Below are 23,390 nucleotides of genomic sequence, written 5' to 3'. Positions count from 1 at the left end.
AATGTCACCAGGTACAAGAGCAGCATCTTGTCCTTGTGCTGTAGCTGGGGTTGGTGGATGGTGTTTATTCTAACTAAGACGTAATGATCTCTGATAGTCTCAGTTGGCAGGGTTCTTCTTTTTATAGGGTTGGTTTGGGGTTGTTTTTGAACTTAGGAAACAATTTTGTATTGGAACTGGACTCGGCAAAAATGTCAACTCATCACTGTCTCGCGGCCTATTTTTTCCTTTTCTTGACTTTGGGGAGATGGTGATCCACATGGTGACTCAGAGAGTTTTGCCTCAGAATATTTTGCCTCAGAATATTCTCTTCCCTAAAGAGAACAAATATGTTTTTATGATTTCCTCATGAGTTTTAGCTCTGAAGTAACGTTTCCTTTTTTCCCACAATAGCATATAGTTAGGGTAACAGAATGAGGCCACTACCTCATTCTCTCTGCCTTTCGTTCAGATAAAATGCATTAGCAGTCTAAAGAATTGTGCTTGTAATAGGAATACCGCTAGTGCTTGCTAGAGGACTATGAAGTTCGAATTCTGTTATTTAATGTACATTTCAGTAATTCATCTTGAATATGAACAAAACAGTGTATGTATCCCATATACCTCTTAACATAGCCCAAAGAGCTTATTTGGGGCCCAGCTTAGAGTACACCAGTTTTTGCACTACCCTATGATAGCAGTGTGTTTCTGTATACACAAGTTTTACTGTTTGCTTGATTTTATTTTATTTAAAAAAATTTTTTAATGATTTTTATTTTTTCCATTATAGTTGGTTAACACGGTTTTAAATGTTTACTGCAGTGCAAGTCACATCTTGAAAACTTGCCCAGTTTGGGGGGTTCCCATCTTATTTGTAAAATATTTTTTGTTTAATGAATGCAACAGTTTTAATTCATAGATCCTCATGGCCAGGTGTATATAGATAGAAGCTGAAACTAATTAGTAGAAACTCTAAAGATTAACTGGATGAAGATGAACTATGAAACTTGCTTATGAACCCTCTTATGGTTATAAGGAATAAAATGATTTAGTACATAAAAGATGTTGGCTTTGCATTCCCTTCTCAGATTATGGTAGCCTTTGGGCTAACAGTTTGATCACAAAAGGGGTTTCCCTGCCACTTTTCAACAACTGCTAGTGGAAGGAGGGTTGTTTAACTGAGGCTTCAGGAAAACAGACCTCTGAGCATTGGACTCAACCTTTAAATTAAGTAAAACTCAGTATCTTTGTATTATTTTGAAATACTTCTCCTTGCCTCCTTGCTTCCTCACACCCACTGAGGCCTTTCCTATCCTAGCTTCCATATTCCTGTTTGCAACAAGCTTATCTGTCTGTCTTCTTCCTTTCCCTACTTTTTTCCCCATAAAGTGCCTCTGTGATCAGACTAAGAACCTCACATAGGAATCCCGGGAAGAAGTGGAGTGGCTCCTTTAGAAGGATGAATTAGTCTGCTCTGCTGCTGTCAGTTACTGCTTTCTGGTGGGCATGCTCCCAGAGAAACCACTTTAAGAATAGTCTCCCAGGAGTTCCCTTCATGGCTCAGCAATTAATGAACCTGAAGAGTATCCATGAGGATGCAGGTTTGATCTCTGGCCTCACTCAGTGGGTTAAGGATCCAGCATTGCCATGAGCTGTGGTGTAGGTCCCAGACGCTGCTTGGATCTGTTGTTGCTGTGGCTGTGGTGTAGGCTGGCATCTGCGGCTCCAACTTGACCCCTAGCCTGGGAACCTCCATGTGCGATCAGTGCAGCCCTAAAAAGACCGAAAAAAAAAAAAAAAAAAAAAAACGTCTCCCAGCAAGTCGGGGAACTGGTGTGGTCACCTAGAGGGAACTGCTACTGTTTATGTGCTTGAGTTCAATTAATTCAGTTTGTCTAATACATAAGATATATTTGAGGTCAGATACTGCTATTTCAAAGTGTTTATAGATGTCTTAGGACTGTTTTTTTGTTGTAACTAATAAAACCCAACTCAAACTGAGTAAGCACCAAAGCAGCATTACTGGCTCACATTAGCAATAAATCCGGGGGTAGGCTTGGCACAGGTGGGTCCAGGTACTTAAACAGTGTCATCCAGAATCTCTTGCCTGTCAGCTCTCTGTTCAGGCTCTCCTCAGTGTTGGCTGTGTTCCATGGAGGGCTCATGAAAATGGTGGCAAAGACGGCCACTAGCAGCTGCAGGCTTATCCATTGCCAGGTTGGTAATCCTGGAATAAAGAGAGCTCTACTTTCCCAGAAGTTCTAGTAAAATTCCTGGGACCAGTTCTGGGTCTGTCCTTCCCTGAATCAATCACTGTCACTCTGTTTGTTCAGGGTAGGTTACCTGCCATCCTGCCCCTGTGCCCCCACAACTACACTGCCTGAGTATGGAATAGGAGTGGCTCTTCAACAAAAAATGAGGATGTGGCCAAGAATGGTAACAGATGTTGGAAAGGCAGACATCCCAGATGTCTACTGTGATAAGATCTAGAATGAATTTACTCTGATGTTGATATATAAAGCTCCATATAGTGTTTGTAGAATTTATTTGGAATTAATACATTGCCATATATCACTGTTTGTCCTTTTACATGCAATCGTCTCTCCCCCAACTGGACAGAAAGCTCTTAAAAAGTACCTGTCTTAGACCTGTTGGACTCTCTAAAACCCACTACAGTGCCTGCACGTGGTAGGTACTGATGCATGTTTGCAGATGCTGCACAGTGGGGATTTCCTTCCAGCAGCATAGCATGCTGGTTACTTTGGTGGCAAATACTTCTGGAATTACCCCATTCAGTGCTGGTTGAGAATACATGAACACACACAGTCCATATTTAATGAGCCAAAGGAGAGCACCCTGGCCAGTATCTAGTAGTGTAGGGTTAGTAGGATGTGTGGACATAAATTTGGTGCATGCATGCTATAACCTTAGAATATGCTTCATGGACTACAAAGGAAGAGGGTAGAGATTTTTAAAAAAATTCTCCTCAATTCTGAAGACTGGCCATAGTTCAAATAAAATTTTGTTTAGCACCCCTAGGCCTCTGTGCCAGACATCTCACAGCTCTTGAACTATTTTATGTCCAAACATTCAAGCGTCTGGAAAAAAAGTGACAGGAAAAAAAAAAAATCCTCATAGAACTTCCTGTGACAGGTCAAAGTTTAATCACAGCAAATAACGCAGATTTCCCTTTTATTATAACCACAATAGAAAGGCAGGGCGTGTGTTTACAGAGCATGTTGTTTGGGAAACCTTTGTAAATCGCAATCTTTGGAAATCCCAAGCCTATTGGATGTAATCCCATCCATTGGATGAAGAGAGTTTGCCTATGCAATAGATCCAGAATAGCAAGTTAAATGGAGACCGTCAACAGGAAGGAGTTGTTCCAAATTACAGTGGGTCGGATGCAGAGTTAATTCATGGAGATATTTTGTTATGAGATAATTACATCACTAGGACAGCTGGAAAGCTGAGTGCTGTGCTGGACCGCAGCGCTTGCTCTCTGCCCTGCAGCTGGGAGGTCAGGACAATGGAGACAGGGAGAGGACTTATTTTATGGGATAGTTAGGGGCTTGGCTGACTTAATTGTGAAATGATAACAACCTATCTGCCTTTTTTCGGATTGTGTTTGCACAGCTAAACCGGATTCATAGGCTCAGTGAATGCTGAGAACCCCTTTTTGATTCTACTTTTTTGAACATTCGCTTGGATCCCATTAAGCCAAGCTCTAATGGATAGATATTGAATGATAGTTTTTTGTTTCCTCTAAAAGTCAACTGAGATAGTTTGTTCATCTTCAATACAAGGTGATAGTTCTCTTATGAAACTGTAGTCATTCAGTCACTGAAGTGCTATTTTTGTCAGTTTACTAAATAGCAAAAAAAAAAAAGTTTTAGAGAGTTTTAAGATGTTGGTCAACACAAGGAATCAAACAGTTGAAGTTATTTTTCCAGTGTTTATGTTCAGATGTTCAGACCTGTCTGGCTCTTTTGTTTTGCAAGTGTACGGGTTATAGGCAGCTTGGCTGCATTCCTCATTGATTTATATAAATATATTACAGATTGTTAACCTCCTGCCAAATACCAGGGATTTCAGTTGTTGATTAGCTCAGTTGCTTAATGTGAGACTTTTTTGTTATGTTAAAGCATCTGTCTTCTCTTTATTGCCACCAAAGTGATTATTATTTGCTCTGGGGTAGCTCCAGATGGAGTCATTGTAGACAAGAAAGCATCAAAAATATTATGTTCTAAACATTGCTAAGATTAATATTTATAGCTCTTGATTCAAAATGCATTTTCTGGAGTTCCCATCATGGCCCAGCGGTTAATGAATCCGATTAGGATCCATGAGGATATGAGCTTGATCCCTGGCCTCGCTCAGTGACTTAAAGGATTCGGCCTTGGTGGTGTAGGTCGCAGACAAGGCTGGGATCCTGAGTTGCAGTGGCCATGGTGTAGGCTGGCGGCTGCAGCTCCAATTCAACCCCTACCCTGGGAACTTCCATATGAGTTCGGCCCTAAGAAGCAAAAAAAAAAAAAAAAAAAAGCATTTTCTACTCACTGTGTCTAATGTAAATTACTTTTAGTACGATAATGTTTACTAAACAACTAAGAACTTTATGTTTTCGTATAAATATTTCCCCGGATGTCTTCTGAGATGGTCCTGGGTCTGTAGGATGTTGATGGCCAGCATTGGAACCCCAAACCTACAGGGTCTTCTAGGTCTTTGACTTCCCTTGATGTCACTTTTAAATTTCTAAGGAACCTGTAATATGCTCCATTTCCCAAATGAAATTAATAACAGCACTTTCAAAAAAATAAAAGGAATTATCTCCTTAAATCAACATGAGTCGTTTCTACCGGATACCTTTTTTTTTTTTTTTTTGTAGCCTGGAAGGATATGTAATTATATACATTAACATTTTATACAAGAAAGTTTTACTCTGTGTCTCTTTAAATATGTGTCTTTGAACATGTCTCTTTAAAACTCCACTTTGTAGACAATTGCCCATTGAAAGTAGTGCCTTTTCTTCATGGCTTATCATTTAGGGCAGTTTGCAGCAGCTTTGGGAGCTCATCTCTGCATATCTCAGGTGTGGAGTCCAGGCGCTGCAGGCGGCAACAATGAGTCAATATATTGAGAGTGATATAACTTTGAGGAAAATAAGTTGCTGTGGGTTGGATGTTGTTCTTGCATTGTGTCATACAGAGTGTTTGAAAACGGTTTCAGTGAGATGAAGCAACAGAACATGCTGCCAGGGCTGTTAGGTAACTGAACAACGGTTTGGGAGCAGGTGACCCTTTGGTGAGGCAGTGCTGTATGATCACTTCGCTTTCCAGTTATGTCTCTGTTAAGCTTTTTTTTTTTTTTTTTGCAATTACTAAAATGTCTTACATATTACAAATCGTTAAGTTCAGTGAGAACTGGGGTTACTAAAATCTTTGCTGACCGGAAACAGTGATAAAGCAATGTCTTTTATTCATTTGAAAAAAATTTTTTTTCTCACTTTTGGCCACCCCACAGCACATGGAGTTCCTGGGGCAGGGATCAGATACTAGCCTCAGTTGCGTCCTGAGCCGCAGCTGCACAACGCCGGATCCTTAACCCACTCAGCTGGCCCAGGATCAAACCTGTGTCACAGGCAGTGCTCCCAAGATGCCACTGATCCCGTTGCACCTCAGCAAGAACTCCTGTCTTTTTATTAAATGAAGGAAATGTATTAATTATAATGGAAGACCTTTTTAAAGTAATGTTTAAGAAGCACAACTGTAATGATGCAGTTCCCATGTTTTTATGTGATTTTAGTACAGGCCATGTTTGGTTCATTGCTATTTTATTTTATCACAAAAATAGAAGCTTCAGATATGAAGAAGTTTGGTGATTGTGGAACTCCTTTTTCTTCAAACACAAGAAAAAAAAAATCTATCAGAGTAGGTGGGTTTAATGGAAATATGGTTCAAGGAAGCCTATGAATAAAATGGTCATCACCTCAAATCACCAAATTGAAAGAGTAGCTTTCATAAATTTCCCAGGCATCAGATCCATGTGTGTGAGCCATCATATTTTTCACAGTATGACATGAGTATGACTTATGGCATTATTTTTAATGAATTTGTTAATTAGGAGTTTTTACTTTGTCCAAATAATTTTTTGGAATAAGTCACCTTTTGCATTTGAAGACTTGAGAAGTTTAAAAAAAAAAAAAGTAGATGATTAAAACTTAGAGGTCAGGATATTTGAAAGTAGATAAATGTAAGGAAGAAATTCAGTTGATCTTAATAGTTGACTTTAATGAAGTTACAGAACTCACCCCAAGCTGCCCACAATTAAAAAGGAGTTTGGGTCTGGCTATGAAGTATGTGTGGCTGTTGGTGGTGGTCACCCCATCCGATTTAACTTAATTATAGTGTTCTTTAGTTTCTTTTAAAGTTTAGTTTAGATTTACAGAGAAATACCAAATGTTGTGGAGCCCATTTAGCCCAGAAATGCGGTCGGGTGGCATGGCGAACTAGATAGGTATTAAAAATTTAAGAGGTAACATACAAAGTGGATAATTGTGAGTCAACCCTGCATTTTTGTAATTGGATTATATGCACATTTATAGTTAGTTTCTTTGAAGAAAGTGTTGTTTCATTTTTGAAAATGAAAGAAAATCATGCAGATAGCATTTTTATCAGCCCTTTGTCAGTACCTATATTACATTCTTGTCAAGAAATGTATTTATAGCTTGGTTTTGAGTGGTTTATTTAATTCTTCAAATGTTGGATGAGCTTCTCGTGAGCCAGATAGTGCTCTATGTCTGTTGAAACTAAAGGAAAGTTTGTCCTTTGGCTTGAAAATTCTTTTCAAACTATGGAAGTCTTTGTTTTTCAAACTTAAATTTTGAATTAGTTGTAGTATTTTATGGGAGAAATTGAATTCACGCATCCAAACATAATTATAAAGTTTACCAGTCTTGCCTTTATCATTTAAGGGTGATATAGTTTACCAGTGTAATTTCTGCCCCACCCACCCCCAAAAGTTAAAAATTTATAGTTTTAATTAGCATGGTATTTAGAATTTTAAAACCAAGAATTCTTGCCCTTTCCAGGGAAATGATTTGACTCATCAAGGTTAGAAGGCGCTCTTAGAATTAAACCCAATTTCTCCGTATCCCATTATAATTATTTTCATAGGCATGATTATAATACCTTAAATTCCAGGAAAATCTAAATTGCAGAGTCCAGCATCTCCAAGGAATGCACAGTCTGTCTCTTTAATAATTCTTGAACTGTGAGCTAAGGACTGTATTTCTCCTAGAGGCTGCAGGTTTTGAAACTCTCTCCCTCGGCAAGTTCTACCTAAGATCTTAACTAAGTACCTCTCCAAGCAGACATTCTTGTGTTGTGGTCATGTTGCATTTTCTTTGCCACTATGGATTTTGTCTCCACTTTACCACATGCTCCTCTCCTGAACATTTGTATTGATATTAAAGTATCAGATCCTGTTAGGTATCTTTACATTTACCATAAGGAATTATTAAATGTGGCCTTTCCCCCAATTATGTGATCAAATTGAGGGATACATATAAGACTAACAGGTTACTGTTTTGCTTTTTGCCACCTACTTAATACCTCTTTCTTTTTCCTTTTAGGTTGTTTGATGTGTGCACAGTGTCACGAACAGACAGAGAAACCAAACTAACATTAGTGTTTGAACATGTTGATCAAGACTTGACCACTTATTTGGATAAAGTTCCAGAGCCTGGAGTGCCCACTGAAACCATAAAGGTACCAAGAATTATCTCTGCCTGTCATACTATTATAGACTGTTAAACACTGACATTCTCTCCCTATGAGAATTGTCAGAATTAGAGCCTTTGGAACTCAATATGTAGTTAAATACATCTAGGATGACTAAGTGGAATGTTTAAAGAATGGGATATATTCTAGTTCATTAATTTTAGGGCTCAGTGGAAAAAAACCCTTTAGTTCTAATATATATTAAAATTATTAGAAAATATTTATTTGTACAGTATCTGGCCCCAATCTTAGAGAGTATAGTGTAGTAAATATAGCTTTTTCTGATGGTTCATGGACTCTAAGGGGTATAATTTGAGACATCATTCATGAGTGCATAGAATATTACAATTGTATACTGGCCCCAGGACATACCTATGCTATGTAAATCCAAAGTATTGGTTGTTAAGCCTTTCTTTCTCCATTTTTTTCTCATTCGTAAAATATTTATGGGAAACATAAGTGCCAGGTACCATCCTAAACTCTTGGGATTCAAAGATGGCTTAGGACTCCAAGCTAGATGCAGTGTATTGACTAGAAGTCCTTTCTACCTTTAAGTCTAATGGGAAGAGCTCCTTACAAAATTATGTTAGTCTTACTTTGTTCTGCTTAATTGAACTTCTCAGTAGGTCTTTAGATCTATGGGTATCGTATGCAGGTTGTCATAAAGATCTGTTTGTTTCTGTGAATTAGGTGACTTAGTCAAATAGATTCCTTGCCTTATCATTCATTGTATAGTGGTGAGTTATTGAATTCAGCATCACTTTATTTTATTTTTGTCTTTTTAGGGCCGCACCTTCGGCATATGGAAGTTCACAGGCTTGGGGTCCAAAAGGAACTGTAGCCGCCAGCCTCCACTACAGCTATAGCAACGCCAGATCCGAGCCACGTCTTCGACCCACACCACAGCTCACGGCAACACTGGATCCTTAACCCACTGATTGAGGCCAGGGATCGAACCCATGTCCTCATGGATGCTAGTCAGATTCACTAACCACTGAGCCATGGTGGGAACTCCTAGAATTCAGCGTCACTTTAGATAGTTTAATAGCTGAGAATAGTTTATTTTCTGAACAGAGTTAGATAATGGTTTTTAGTGATATCTAGGTGATACATTTAGAATTTAATTATTATTTCTTTGGTTTTAGAACAATATGGAATTTATTTTCTGCCATCTATCTTTCATAAAAGAACATAGAGCTGAAGAATGGCCTCATTGCTTCTTGAGTGGTTTCAAAGAAAATAAGGCCTTTAAATGTCAGTATTCCTGGAGTTCCTATTGTAGCTCAGAGGTTCAGGACTTGCCCTTATCTCTGTAGGGGTGCGAGTTCAGTCCCTGGCTTCATACAGTGAGTTAAGGATTCAGCATTGCTGCAAGCTACATAGGTCACAGATGTGGCTTGGTTTTGGTATTGCAGTGACTGTGGCGCAGGCCCCAGCTGCAGCTCCAATTTGATCCCTGGCCGGGGAACTTCCATATGCTACACGTGTGGCCTTAAAAAAAAAAAAAAAAAAAAATCAGTATTCCTAAATACCTGTTCTTGGTACCTTTTCTCTTATATCTCTGCATCCCTCTTTTCTCTCAAATTCTATTCCGATCCTGTGGCTGCATTTCCGTCCTTTGTGAGTTTGTCCAGAATACCACATTTAGCATGCACGGCAGAGCACAGCCCCTTTTCGTGTCCTCCACTTTCTGGGCAAATTGGACGAATCCCCATCCTCTTAGTTTGGCTCATGATTTCCTACCTTTGTGGGCTTTCTCCTTATTGCCATTTCTTTGCTCCTCCCATCAATAACTATCTGCTCACCTTTTTCATGACCCACACTAGCTATCCTCTGACCAACACTTACAGCTGGGTGTGATCTCATTTGTCTTAAAGCACTTGTTCTCCATCTCTCTCCCTCTTTATCCTATTTTTTTCTTTTTTTTTTTCTTTTTTCTTTTTTTGTTTTGTTGGGGTTTTTTTGGTCTTTTGTCTTTTCAGGGCTGCACCTGCGGCATATGAAGGTTCCCAGGCTAGGGGTCTAATTGGAGCTATAGCTGCTGGCCTATGTCACAGCCACAGCAATGCCAGATCTGAGCCACTTCTGTGACCTACACCACAGCTCATGGCCATGCCGGATCCTTAACCCACTGAGCGAGGCCAGGGATGGAACCCGCAACCTCCCTCATGGTTCCTAGTCAGATTCGTTTCCGCTGCGCCCCGATGGGAACTCCCAAATTTTCTACATTTAATTGTGCTTATTTGTGTCCATAACTTACCGATTCGTTCATCTTTGCATCCTGACAGTTCCTACTCAATGATTTATACACATAGTAAGACGCATTGCCAACTTTTCTTTGCAAATAATTAATTTAAAATTATTTTTAAAATGACTTCCAACAGCTTAAACATAAACTGTCAAAATAAGCATGGCTGCTTCCAATAGATTTCTAAATTCAAAAATTTCCTTTGGGGTTGGTCATCCTTTTAAGCAGCAAGACAAGATAAATGTGTATTTACACAATACATTGCCACCTATGGAGCTCTTTGGAGCTTCGCATTAAATTCTCCTAAGATGTTAGAGGCTGATGAGTGTGGAATCATTTGCAGAAGATCTGGGGTTTAAGACAATTGATAAAGCAGAGCGATATGCTTAAACTAAGACTTGATCAGGCAAGAGTGGAAAATGAAGGGGGGTAGGAGAAATTCCCAATGGTGGGGGCAGAAAGGTGGTCACCAAGGTGAGGAAAAAAAAGAGGAAAGGAGTGGTCATGGCCAAGCCAGGGGATGGGGAGTTGGTGCCTGTCAACAGAAGCTTTTGGCAAGGTGACTTCTTAAAAGTATTTCTGAGTTTTTAATCTATCTCCAGGGGAATGGATTCTCATTCTGTGTTGAACAGGAGATTCTCCTGGAGGCAGTTAAATTTCTTTAGCCATCAAGGAACCACACCCCCACAGGGGTGGAGGTGCGTGCAAGAGTTGTGGTCATTTAAGGATTGTGGTTAATGGTGTACCGATGTTTTCATAGTAGAATAAAACTGTGGTCACCTGAAATATTTCAGACAATTAATTTGTATGTTAATGGCTAATTGAACATCTTTTGCTAACTTAAAAGCTAACCACAAGATTGGTTTTTGTCTTGATTCTTAATTTTCTTTTTTAATCAGAGTTGATTTACATTGTTGTATTTCTGGTGTACAACAAATCTGGTGATTCAGTTATACATATATGTATATTGTTTTTCAGATTTTTTTCCATTATGGTTTACTACAAGGTATTGAATATAATTCCCTGTTCTATACAGTAGGACTTTGTTGTTTATCTGTCTCATATATAGTAGCTGGGATGGCATTACTTCATTCTTTTTTATGACTGGGTAGTATTCCATTGTATGTATGTACCACATCTTCTTTATCCAGTCATCTGTTGATAGACATTTCCGTATCTTGGCTATTGTAAATAGTGCTGCTATAAACATTGAAGTGCATGTATCTTTTCATATTAGAGTTTTCTCTGATTATATGTCCATTCATCCTTAATTTTAAAAAGTGTTCTGAACTGTGCTGATCTACTTTTCTTCCTTATTAAGTACAAGAATATAAGGGTCTGGGCTTTTTGTTATGTTTTGTTTTTAGAATTTGAGTGTTTGAGTTTTTTTAAGGTCATTATTGAAAAGACAAATAATCATTTAAAAGCACTCTAATGCCATCAAATGGATAGTTTTAAGCTAAATATATAATTGATATAAATTATTTTTAATAAACATATCTTTTGTTTCTGAGTTGATGTGTTTTTAAGCATTGGTTTACATAATAAACCACTGCTAAGTTCAGGCTAGTTGAGGTTCTGATTAATTGAATTTTTCAAGCACACATCCACAGAACAAATATTTTGTCATTGTATAGGTTCATTTATGAGAAGTCTCAATAACTTTATCAAAAGAATAGTTATTATAAACAACCTATTGGGAACACAGATTGGATTCTTTACATAGATTGCTTTGTTATAATAAGAGTTTCTGAATATACTTGTACATATATTAAATATTTATAGGGAGATTTCTGTGCTAGGCACTTTGAGGACAAGAAATTGAATTAGTCATGAATTTACACTTAGGGACTTTAGAATATAAGAGCACATAGAAGCATATGGCATGCTTCTCCATGGTTATTAAAGTAGTTGGTGTTTTCAAGTTAAAAAAAAAAACAAAAAAACACTTTTTTATGAATAAACACAACCTGTAGCTGATTCTTTGCATTATGGTACCAAAGTGTTTTCTAAAATGTTCTTCAAAATCATAGGTATTGTTATTGATACTGTCTTGTATATATCAGAACATGCCATGTTACGAAATAAATAGGTAAAATATTTTTAACGTGACATAGATATAAAACAAAATGAAGGAAAGACCTCATGTTAAAATTGTTTGCACTGTGGGAATTTTCCTCCACCGCCTGTCCCCCATCATGCTTTCTGTGGCCCTGTTTACTTGCTAGTCCACCTCAGTTCAGCACATTCGAGTATACATTCAGGACATAAATTGCACTTGGATGAAACTGGGATGCTGCATGGTCTCTGACTTGGTATTACTTTTAGGAAGGAAAATCTTTCTGTTCAGTACCATTTTCATTAACTTTGTTACAAAAGAGCCCAGGGTGGACTTCTTTTCCCAGCTACCATTTGCTTTTAAGAAGTAAAAAAGACAGAAAACCACCTCTAGAGCCCTTCCTATTTGTGAAGGTTGATAGTTGGATGAACTCATCGGGGGAAATCCTGTCATTATTGTATGATCTAGACTGAAAAACGTCATTGAGAGGCTGATGAGAATAAAATAAAAGCGTAGGTGGTTCTTTCCAACATTTAAAAATACACTGTATTTCTAAAAATAAGTAAACACATTTATACATCTTGAGGTTTTTATCCCATTCTTTGATCTCTTTTCTTGATGTCTTGAGATAGCGATTCATGTTGATGGTGATTTGCATAATGAAGCCTCTTGACTGCTGTGCAGTGGGGTCAACAAAGACTCAGACTTCACCTCCTTGGCTTATTGTTGTTGTCATCTTCTTTTCTCTTTCTAGTTCAGAATGTCATATTTTGGGTCTGCTTAACCATGGAGGAATTCATTGCTGTCTGTATAATTTTGATTTGATCATTCGAGATTGGCTTCCACCCTTAAATTTAGGAGGCAATAATTGACACCACAACAATTTTCTTAGTTTTTTTTCTTTTAGAGTTCATAATACATTTTGAGTATCTATGTTTGTATGGCACCTTTCATTTATGGGGGCTTGATGAGGGACAAAAAAAAGCGTCCAGATTGTTAGGTCTTCTTTCATTCCTTTATCGGCCACCTATGAGAGAGGATCAGAAAGAACTATAAACAGATTCCCTCACCTTACTGCTTAGTCATTTGTAACTGCTACCCAGAAAAAGAACTATATGGCAGGATATATTTGGAGAGAGACTCCTGTGTAAAATCATATGATTTCCATGCTTTTAAAATGTAATGCCCTCTTTTACTAAACCACCATTTGGACCTCAGGCTTCCCTTTCTCTCCTAGTAGTTGACCTAGCTTCTCAACTGTCTTTTAAACTCTTCAGAGAACCCAGTATCATTCTTTGGACATTCTGTACATGTAACATGTTTTACACAAGTAGAAATTCAAAGGCACCGAAAGTTCACACAGAACATCAGCTGCCTCTTCAAAATAGAACAGTTTTTTTCAGCTCAGGACCACATGGCCTCTTTGGATGACTCAATCTTGGAATCAATATTGTATTTTTTGTGTATCTCTATGACAAATGAATTCTATAGGGCTTGAAAAAGCTGAAAAAACCTTGAGATTTATGTATCTATATGGGTCGTTTTCTCTGTGAATTAGATTTCACTTTATCATGCGTGTTTCTTAGAGATTTCTATTGGTTGTAATATTTTCAGTAGGAGATAATATGTACTATTAGGTTTATTTTACAAAACCCAGACTTCAGAGACTGACACACAGTCTTAATAGCACCTGTTTTCTGCCTCTGGGAAAGATCTGTGTTCATGAAGAATATCTGCTTGCAGTAAACAGTGGCTCTGGTGTCAGTAAGGGATGCCCAGGGCTGATTCATCTTTCTTGATCTGACATGATGCAAAGTGACTGCCTGGTCCCTGTAGTCAGATGAGGAAAGTCCCCCAGAGCCTTCTCTCCTCTCACCCCTAAAGGAATCAAGCCATGGCCCCTCTCGGCTCCTGGTGGTCTCCACTTTGCCTGAATTATGAGCAGGTGATTTGTCTCATCTTTGCAAGACACAGAGCAAATTAACATGAAAATATCGCTTCTCAGAAAACAAGGCAGGCTTGAATGCCCTGTCGCTGCCGGTCATTAGCCATCTGCCACCGACACTCATACTCTGTTTATCACATTTGAAATTCAGAGCAGATGTTGCATAATAAAGTGATCCCAAAAACAAGACGAGACATTCAAAGAACAAATACTCCACAATAATGATAAGGATCCTGGAAGGAAATTTTTTTTCAATCGAATATCATGGCTGGACTTCATTGAATAGACTGTGTTTTGTTTTGTTTTTTTTTTTTTTAAGAAAAAAATGCACATGTACATACACACACATCTCTCCTAGTGTTTAATAAGCAAACCGTCTTTCATAGTAACGTGAAATAATTTTTAAAGAAACTACATTTGTGAAAGATGCTGGAGAGAACTGTTTCCTAAGATTAATTTTAATAAGCAAAGTGGAATGTTGTAATAACACTAGTTCTGGTGCAAAGGACCTTATAGGTCAGTCATGCCAGCGTCGATTTTTACTCTAAGATGGGCCTCAACTTATAGCAATTTGACTAAAAATAGTCACTCCTGTAGTACAGTTGGATCTCGCAGAGCTTGTGGCTTACCAGTGTGGTTGCCCAGACAGCTTCTTTTCTTCTTGGTATTCATGATCCTATGTTCCCTCTACCCTTTCTGTCCCCAGCCCCCCATCCCCCTACCACCATTATCACATACACCCTCCCACACACACACTCCTAGCTTCTCCAGGCTCTGCATCACTCTGCCCCAGCTTCCTCCTCAGGCCCCTGAGTTTGACTCTCTCCACCCTGAGTCCTAAGAGTCTTTCATTTCAGTTCCACTACCCTTCCACATAAACGTAACATTTTATATGACTGGTTATTGTGTTTTACCTAATGCACATTCTAGATCCTTATTATGCCTTATAAAAAGCACATCATTTGTGGTATATTAACGATTGTGCTTGAGGCATTCTGGTTTTTAAAAATCAAGCATCTGGGAGTTCCCATTGTGGTGCAGCAGAAATGAATCTGACTAGGAACCACAAAGTTGCGGGTTCGATCCCCAGCCTTGCTCAGTGGGTTAAGGATCTGGCATTGCCGTGAGCTGTGGTGTAGGTTGCAGACATGGCTCAGATCCTGCGTTGCTGTGGCTGTGGCGTAGACCAGCAGCTGTAGCTCCTATTGGACCCCTAGCCTGGGAAGTTCCATACGCCGCAGGTGTGGCCCTGAGGGGAAAAAAAAAAAAAAAATCAAGCATCTGAATTTCATCAGGAATGTAGCCTATGTCACAGTTTTTCTCTGTGGAAAGTCAGCTTGGAATGTAGGCTTTTGACTCAAAAGAAATGCTTTCTCCACACAAGCCACACCCTTGCTCATACCCTTACCTGTGTATGTGCCCAACTCACTCCCCTCACAACACACACACAATTTGGGGGGTTTTGGGGGGTTTTTTTTTTTTGGCTGTGCCTGTGGCATGTGGAAGTTCCCAGGCCAGGGATGGAACCTGCACCACAGCAGTGACCCAAGTTACTGCAATGGCAATGCCAGATCCTTAATCTGCTACACCACAAGGGAACTCCCAGGGGGATTTTTAAAAATAGGAACATCAGCTATAATGCTAAAGCAAAAATGAAGCAGCCAACTTGGGAGTTGCTAGAAGGTTAAATCAAAGTAGCTCCAGCAATTGGCCACTGACTCTAATAGAGACGATCGGAAGGGAGTCAACATTGAGTTTACCTCAAATTTAGGGAGAAATGTAGGGTGAGTGAGCTCCACTAGTGATAACTTTTGGTAACTCTTCAGGGAGAACATTTTTAGGTTATCTAGATTGTGAGGACTCTCTCAGAAACAAATCCTTAAGCAATTTCCCAAGGCCATGTAGTAGTTGAAAGTATTAGGAGAAAGAGGACAGGATTATGCAAATACATGAGTACCTAAAAGTATGTAATAATAGACCATAGCTGAGTTATTTAGTGGCTTGTTTCTTTTTCTTTTTTTTTTTCTTCCCAACACAGGAAATATGGGTGAAAAAAAAATAGTATCTTTCTAAAGGTACTGTAAAACTGACTCATTAAGTCAATACTGACTCACTAAAATAAACACATGACACTTTGATCAAGCTAATAATAATGGATAAGTTGGAATCTCTTTAGAAAGTGCTTCCTCACCCTGGGCATTGAATCTGTTTAGAGAGCCCATTAAAGAGTAGTTGCAGGCAGCGTATACCCAGTCCATGTCCCCATGGTGGCAGATGGCAGAGTGATGCTCCACATAGAAGGGGAATAGTCCTCACTTAAGCCGAGTGTGTGCCGAAGCTCCCTGGCTTACAGTTTCTTTCCTGGCTCTCTTTCTCTACATGGTGGAACATCCAAGGCTTCATTCTCAGCCTTCTTCTCTTCCTGTCTTCACTTTATGGCCAGGTAATGTCCATCCAGAACCTTCAGATATCAGCATTCTCCAGCCTGACCTTCCCTCTTGCTCTAAATGCATACGAATCGACCAACCATTAGATGTCAGGTCACCAAAACATCGCCCAAAAATCCTTCACGCAAATTCAAGCCTTCCCCATCTGCCTGGTTGCTTGAGCCCCAAACCTAAGCATCCATCTAGGTTCCTTTCTTGTTTTCACAATCTTCAGCTAATCCCTTAGCAGGTTACTTTTGGTTTTATCCTTAAAAGATAACCCCAAGCTGACTGCTTCTCAATGTCTTTGCCACTAAAACTTTAGTCCAGCCCATCTCATCAGCTTCCTAACTTAATATGCTGCTTCCACTCATGCCCCTTTGTAGATTATCCTCTGGATAACAACCAGAGGAGCCCCATTAAAGCATAAATAAAAGTCTTACTGCCCTGCTGAAAACTTTTCTCCAGTGGTTTCCAGTGACCTGTAGGTAAAATCACAAGTCCTATAGGATCTAGCACTGTTCCCGCCACCCGCCTTCTCCCCAAGATGATCTGCCTCTGCTCACTTGGTTTACTGCTCTTGAGCCACACTTGATTTCTTTCTGTCCCTCTTCCATGCTTCCAGCTCAGTGCAGGTACTTATTGTTCATTCTTTCTGGAATGTTCCACGCTACTCCCTCCCAAGCCCCACAAGTAGGGTGCCTATTTTCTATCTTTTTTTGTTCCATTTTTTAAAGTTTATTGAAGTATTGTTGACTTAGACGGTTTTGACCATTTCTGATGTACAACAAAGTGATTCAGTCATACATATACATACAGCCATACTCTTTCAGATTCTTTTCCCACGTAGATGATCACAGAATACTGAGTAGAGTTCTCTGAGCTCTACAGCAGGTGCCGTTGGCTAGTCATTCCATATACTTGAGTGTGCATGTGCCAGTCCCAAACCCCAGTCCACCCTTCCCTCTCACCTGTTCCCTTTGGTAATCATAACTTTTTCAAAGTCTAAGAGTCTGATTCTGTTCTGCAGATAAGTTCATTTGTATCCTCTTATTAGATTCCACATAGAAGTAGTATCATATGATGGTGTGTCTTTCACTGCCTAATTTCACTTAGGGTGCCTGTTTTTCATCATTCCAACCCCGACTCATGTCCTATCCTCAGGATTCCTTCTCTGACCATGTCACCCTCTGTGTCACCTCTTGCTCCACACCTCCTTACTGTGGACCACATTACTCAGTGTTGTCCCGTTTTATCTTCCACACAACACTGAGCTGAAATGATCTCATTCATTTTTTTAACATTTGTTGTTTTATCTTTCCCACCTGGAAGTTTAGAGCTTTGAAGTCAGGACTCTAGTTTATTGCACTATCCCCTGTACTGTCTGAAATATTCGAGGACCCTCGGCAAACATGTGTTGGCAACTATCCATTGATGCCTACATTTTGGAGTTCGTCAGCGGGTTACTTACATAAGCACCTACATTCCCATCATACAAGTGAGGAAGTTGTACTTTTTCAAGTATAGATGCATATATATAGTATATATGCATATAGATGGATTCATATACACATATATAGTAGAAGGTGAAACTATGCCATATCTCAGCATATCTACTTGGCTCTTTCTTCATGATGGGCAAGGACACTGTGCGCTTTATCCATGTTGTAACTAAGAATGTACTTGGTTGGCTTGGTTTAGATATAGTCTAAAACCAATAACTAACCTCCGCTAAAAGCATAAGGTGTTTTCTCCTTTAATATAATACTGACTTAAGTAAAGTCCAGAAATTCTTCTCTTTCAATGTTGGATTCTACTAAATGTGTTTTATACTAAGGATGTGAAACCAAGTCCAATGAAGAGATTGGTAAATGCTGTGAATTTTAAAACTTTTCTTTTCTTGGGGGCTTATAACTAAAAGATAATGCAGTAGTGACACCTCTTTTAAAATTCAGAGATGAGTTTATCTATTCACCATTGTATGCACAGTCTTTCCCACTTCTACATGGGAAGTGGCAGTTTCAAAGAGTTAAGTTAGTTTGAAAAATCTAATTGGAAATACTCTCCTGTATTTATCTACTTGGATTTTTTATCATTCTTATCCAGAAAATGTACCCGTGTGATTGTGGAGTTTGGAAGGTAAGAAAGAACCTTCTTCTAGAGCCGTTGCTAATGACCTACACTCACTAAATTATAAATTAGTGAAAGGCATCTGGAGAAGGTATCTGTCACTTATCTAAGATGGTATTGCCTTCCTCATTCCTAAGCAAGGTGGAAAGGATTAATCACTCCCTTCATTGCAGTTAAAAATCATTATTGGTTCTACTGAATATTTGTTAAATGAATAAGTGCTTTCACAAACTGTTGTGCAGTGAAGCCTTAAAAACTCCATAAAGGTAGTTATGAGACTCAAATATCTCCAGCAAATGAAATAGTGTTGCAGTTGTTCTCATTCTCCTCTTCCTCGTTCTCATCATCACTCTCAAAGAGGAAAAGTCTCCAGAAAGATTGACTCCAGTAGAAAATCAAGTGAGGAGAGTTTGACCTGAATAATTTGGATTAGTATATCTAAATCAGGGCCTTGATGCCAAGCATCTGGACACTCTTTTTTTAAAGGTTTATTGAAGTGTAGTTGATTTACAATGTTGTGATGATAATTTCTGCTGTACAACAAAGTGACTCAGTTATACATATACACATTCTTTTTCAGAGTCTTTTCCCACATAGATTATCACGGAATATTGGGTAGAGTTCCCTTTGCTATACAGCAAGTTCCCATTGGCCAATCATTGCATACACTCAATGTGCATATGCCAATCCCAGACCCCCAGTCCATCCCTCCCACCACCTGTCCCCTTGGGAACCGTGAGTTTTTGAAGTCTGTGAGCCTGTTGCTGTTCTGCAAATAAGTTCATTTGTGTCCTTTTTAAAAGATTCCATATATAAGTAATATCATATGGTTGTCTGACTTCACTTTTTATAATAATCTCTCAGTCCATCCATGTTGCCGTAAATGAATGGCATTATTTCATTCAGACACTGTGACTCTCTCTCTCTCTCTTTTTTCTTTTTTTTTTTTTTTTTTGTCTTTTTAGGTCCACACCTGTGGCATATGGAAGGTCCCAGGCTAGGGGTCCAATCGGAGCTGTAGCCTCTGGCCTACACCACAGCCACAGTAACGCCAGATCCAAGCCACATCTGCAACCTGCACCACAGTTCAGGGCAACACCGGTCAGGGATTGAACCTGCATCCTCATGGATGTTAGTCAGTTTGTTAACCACTGAGCCACGACCGGAACTCCCGGTCACTGTGACTCTTGAAGTCCTAGGAAGTAAAAGAGAATTCCTCGAATATTAGAAATGATCAAGTATAAATCTAATCTTTAACAACTCTAGCTACTCCCATACACTGGAAGCCTAATTGTGATGCCTGGAAGGTAGACTAAACCCAAGCAAATTTTGCAAAAATGAGTCACCTTTGAATAAAGGGTTAATGAAATTAGGTTAAATATAATCTCTGTGTTTCTCCAAGTGTGGTCAGTGAATCAGCTGTATAGTCACCACCTGGGATGCTCATTGAACGCTACAGCCTTGCCCTAATGCTAATCCTGAACATGAGCTCGGAAGGGAGTTTCCAGTAAGTCCCCTCTGATGAAGCTTATAGAGACTACTGTTTGAGAAATACTCTCCTACAGTTTGACATATGACCCTACTTGGAAATGGCAAAATGTCTGAGATGACTCAGAACTTTGGAATATTTACTTGCCTGTGCGTAGGTGGCCCCAGCCATTCAGAAGACTCTCATCTAAGCCCAGGTGAATCAGGTGTGGCATTTTAACTGAAGTTGTCCGTATATACTTGTGTAAAAGTACCGATGTTTTTATTCTTTAAGATGGTCTATTGGAAAATGCGAACTCATAAATATGAATTAAAGAAAAGACTCTTAGGAACATGAGAATTCTAACTAGAAATTCCTAAGCCACCCAGAAAGCGACTCTTTGGGGAAAAAAAAAAAGTGTTCATGACACATCATTATTTGACCTTTGAAAGATGCTTTTTGTTTCGTTTCACTTAATGTTCTCACAGTTCTCTGTGATCCTCAATTAGTAAACTATTACCAGACTTGCAAGTGTAACTGGTCGGAATTCCTAACCCTGTTTTATTGATGAGGAACCAAAACCATATGAAACTTAAGTGGATCATAGACCCAGAGTTTTAGCACAGACTCCAGCTGTGGCCAAACACAGCATTCAGGTAGTCACTTTAAGGCACCTGTATCTGAAAGTATGAGTGCTTAGCATTTCTTCCACTTGTGGTTCTAAGCCTTTAACAAATATAAGCAAGTAGCTTTGTTGGTTTTTGTATTTACCATTGCTCTCAGCTGTCCCTGACCATACTTGTTCATTTTTCCTTTCTTGGACAAAACCAAAGAAATATTTATCATTCTACTCTAGTATAGTCACACCGCTTCTAGATTGGAAAGCTAAAATAGAACATAGCAGGGAGTTGGGGACCATAGGGCGTAGGAGCTTTCACTCCGAATTAAGTTTAGGAACTGCAGCATTAAAAGTTTAAGTCTCCATTGAGCCATCAGGTACCAATTGATCCAGAAACACATATCCTTAACTGAAGTTGTCCTATGAATATGTTAATTCTGTGATTATGCTGGAACACTTAATGAACTTTTAAATTTCACTAATATGTCTCAAAATGTTCAAATCTGGAACTGAGAAATTCACCATCCCTCATATCCGAAGACTGAAGTATTTGCTGAATCAAAGGTGGTGTAAAAGTCACAGGTGGGGGCCCTGCTTCTCTCCTCCCCTTCCCGCTATAAAAATGTGTTCCAGGTCAAGGAGGTTGGGTACAGAAAGAGGGAAGACATAGATTGGTGGTAAAAAGAGAAAAATTTGAGGAGTTCCAGTAGTGGCTCAGTGGTTAATAAATCCGACTCGGAACCATGAAGTTGTGGGTCTGATCCCTGGCCTTGCTCAGTGGGTTAACATGAGCTGTGGTGTAGATTGCAGACACAGTTGGGATCCTGCATTGCTGTGGCTCTGGCGTAGGCTGGTGGCTACAGCTCCGATTAGACCCCTAGCCTGGGAACCTCCATATGCCACAGGTGCAGCCCTAGAAAGGACAAAAAGACAAAAAAGAAAAAAAGAAAAATTTGACTTAATGGGTTCCAGGAAAAAAGGAGAGATTTAATTACCCTCAGTAACAGCTCCCCCTAAATTATCTCTTTTAAAAGTACTTGATGCTCAGTGTAGAGATGTGAAACATCACATTACTAACTCTTGTTCCCCCGTTATGATTCTTACTCTAGTCATAGCAATTTATCTTGTAAACCCGAAGTCCTTTAGTGTTTCCACCAGATAGTAAAGATGGCTAGATTCACATCTTTAGTGCAAAACTGCATGAATCCGAATAAATGAAATTCAAGGGCATAAATATTGGTTAGGTTTTGTCTTTGACATCATCTATTCTAAATGTTGCCACTGTACTAACATCCTTGGATATGCATCTTGTCATTGCTGTAGGATCTTGATTAAAGAAAAAAAAAAAAAAAAACACCACTTAGGAGCTGGGAAGAAAGTGAAATATAAATTACATTAGACTGAATTAAGGAAAGAGCTGCATTTTGGTGTCTTCCCAAGCAGAGAGATTTATGAAAGCATCACACACCAAGAAAAAAGGACTTCTTTCCTTTTCTGTTTCAACTCCATCACTTTCACCACCACGGTTTCACAGGACTTCTTACTTTATTTATCACCAAGATCCATAATTAACATATGGTTCATGTTATTGATTTCTTAGGTTTCAAAGTAAAATAAATTGAGCTTTCTTCCACATTTAGAATATACAGTTTTTTTAAGGAACTCTAAACAAAGGCATGCATTATTTGTAAGTTAGAGAGCAGCTGCCAGAAAACAGAAAATTAGGAATGGAGTCATGGGTGAAATAATGGAGATACTGTTCAGAGGTAACCCTTTGTACAGCAGGAAATTTTCCTTAGAAAAGAGACAGCTGAGTTTGCTTGTAAATTTTGCTAGAAACAGGCCTGATTTAGCAACATTTCGTGCTGGTTAGGAGGCTGAAGACAGCATTTCAGCTTTGGATACAGAGCAAGTTCTCTCTTTCATGGTTTTGTATAAAGTCTAAACACTTTATAGTTTTAAAAGGTATGTGTATATGAGGGGGTGGTACTATTAATTTTTTAATGCATAGAATAATATATCAAATGTCAGATCTGGAGGTAGAGAAGAATTTTCTAAGGATAAAACGGAGTTATCTCAAAGGAAACCATTCAGAGATTAGACTGCAAAAAAATTTAACTTAAAATATTATAAAGGCAAATAAAATATTTGTCAAGTACAATAAAGGCGAATAAAATATTTGTCAAAAATACAACAGAGGTTTAATATCCTTAACATATAAAAAGCCCTTAGAAACCAATAAAAAAAAGAAAATACCTAATTTAGATATGAATAAAGAAACACGAACAAATTCAAAAAGAAATATTTATACACAGAATAGCTGGCAGCTAGGTAGGGAGAGAATTCCACTGCACAAATAGGGAAATGCACATTAAAATCAGAATGTTCTGTGGTAGGAAATTATTAAATGAATTGTGAAAATTCATTTAACAGAATGATTTTTCAAAAAACGCATATTTGAAGAATTGCCTAAAGAAAGATAATATTCAAGCTGTGTATATAATACAGTCCCAATTTGAAATGTATTTCAAATACATGTGTAGAAAACCAGAAGGAAATATGCTAAAATACCAAGTGTATATCTTGGTTGAGGGGTCATGTATTTATATTTATGATCTAAATTGAACCATATGAAGTTGTCATTAGTTGACTGCTTTTGCTCTACAGAAATGGCAGTTTCATATGGTTCAACCTAATATTTTTATAATCTGACAAAGGGGCATTGTAACATGTGT

The 23,390-nt window shown here is 38.7% G+C and overlaps 2 long non-coding RNA genes across 5 annotated transcripts in view; one reads left to right on the top strand and one right to left on the bottom strand.

The window, feature by feature from the left end:
- The window catches only part of CDK6 (cyclin dependent kinase 6), a 249,728-nt gene that overhangs the window by 59,672 nt on the left and 166,666 nt on the right, over positions 1-23,390 (top strand). For all 4 annotated transcript variants that reach the window (XR_002347034.2, XR_002347036.2, XR_002347035.2 and 1 more), the window contains exon 3: positions 7,613-7,748. This is a non-coding gene — a long non-coding RNA (cyclin dependent kinase 6). The remainder of the gene's footprint in view (positions 1-7,612; positions 7,749-23,390) is intronic.
- Positions 15,517-22,009, bottom strand: LOC146399999 (uncharacterized). The gene is made up of 2 exons (XR_014815782.1): positions 21,559-22,009; positions 15,517-19,541 (listed from the first exon to the last, which is right to left on the bottom strand). It is a non-coding gene; the product is annotated as an uncharacterized LOC146399999 (long non-coding RNA).

The sequence above is a fragment of the Sus scrofa genome, chromosome 9 (assembly GCF_054392235.1).
Source record: "Sus scrofa isolate SSC_HxYL_T2T_F1_AM1 chromosome 9, Sscrofa_HxYL_maternal_Yorkshire_Landrace_v2.0, whole genome shotgun sequence".
Lineage (NCBI taxonomy): Eukaryota > Metazoa > Chordata > Mammalia > Artiodactyla > Suidae > Sus > Sus scrofa.
Note: the sequence above shows the minus strand (reverse complement) of the source record. Positions and strands in the feature narration are given on the sequence as shown.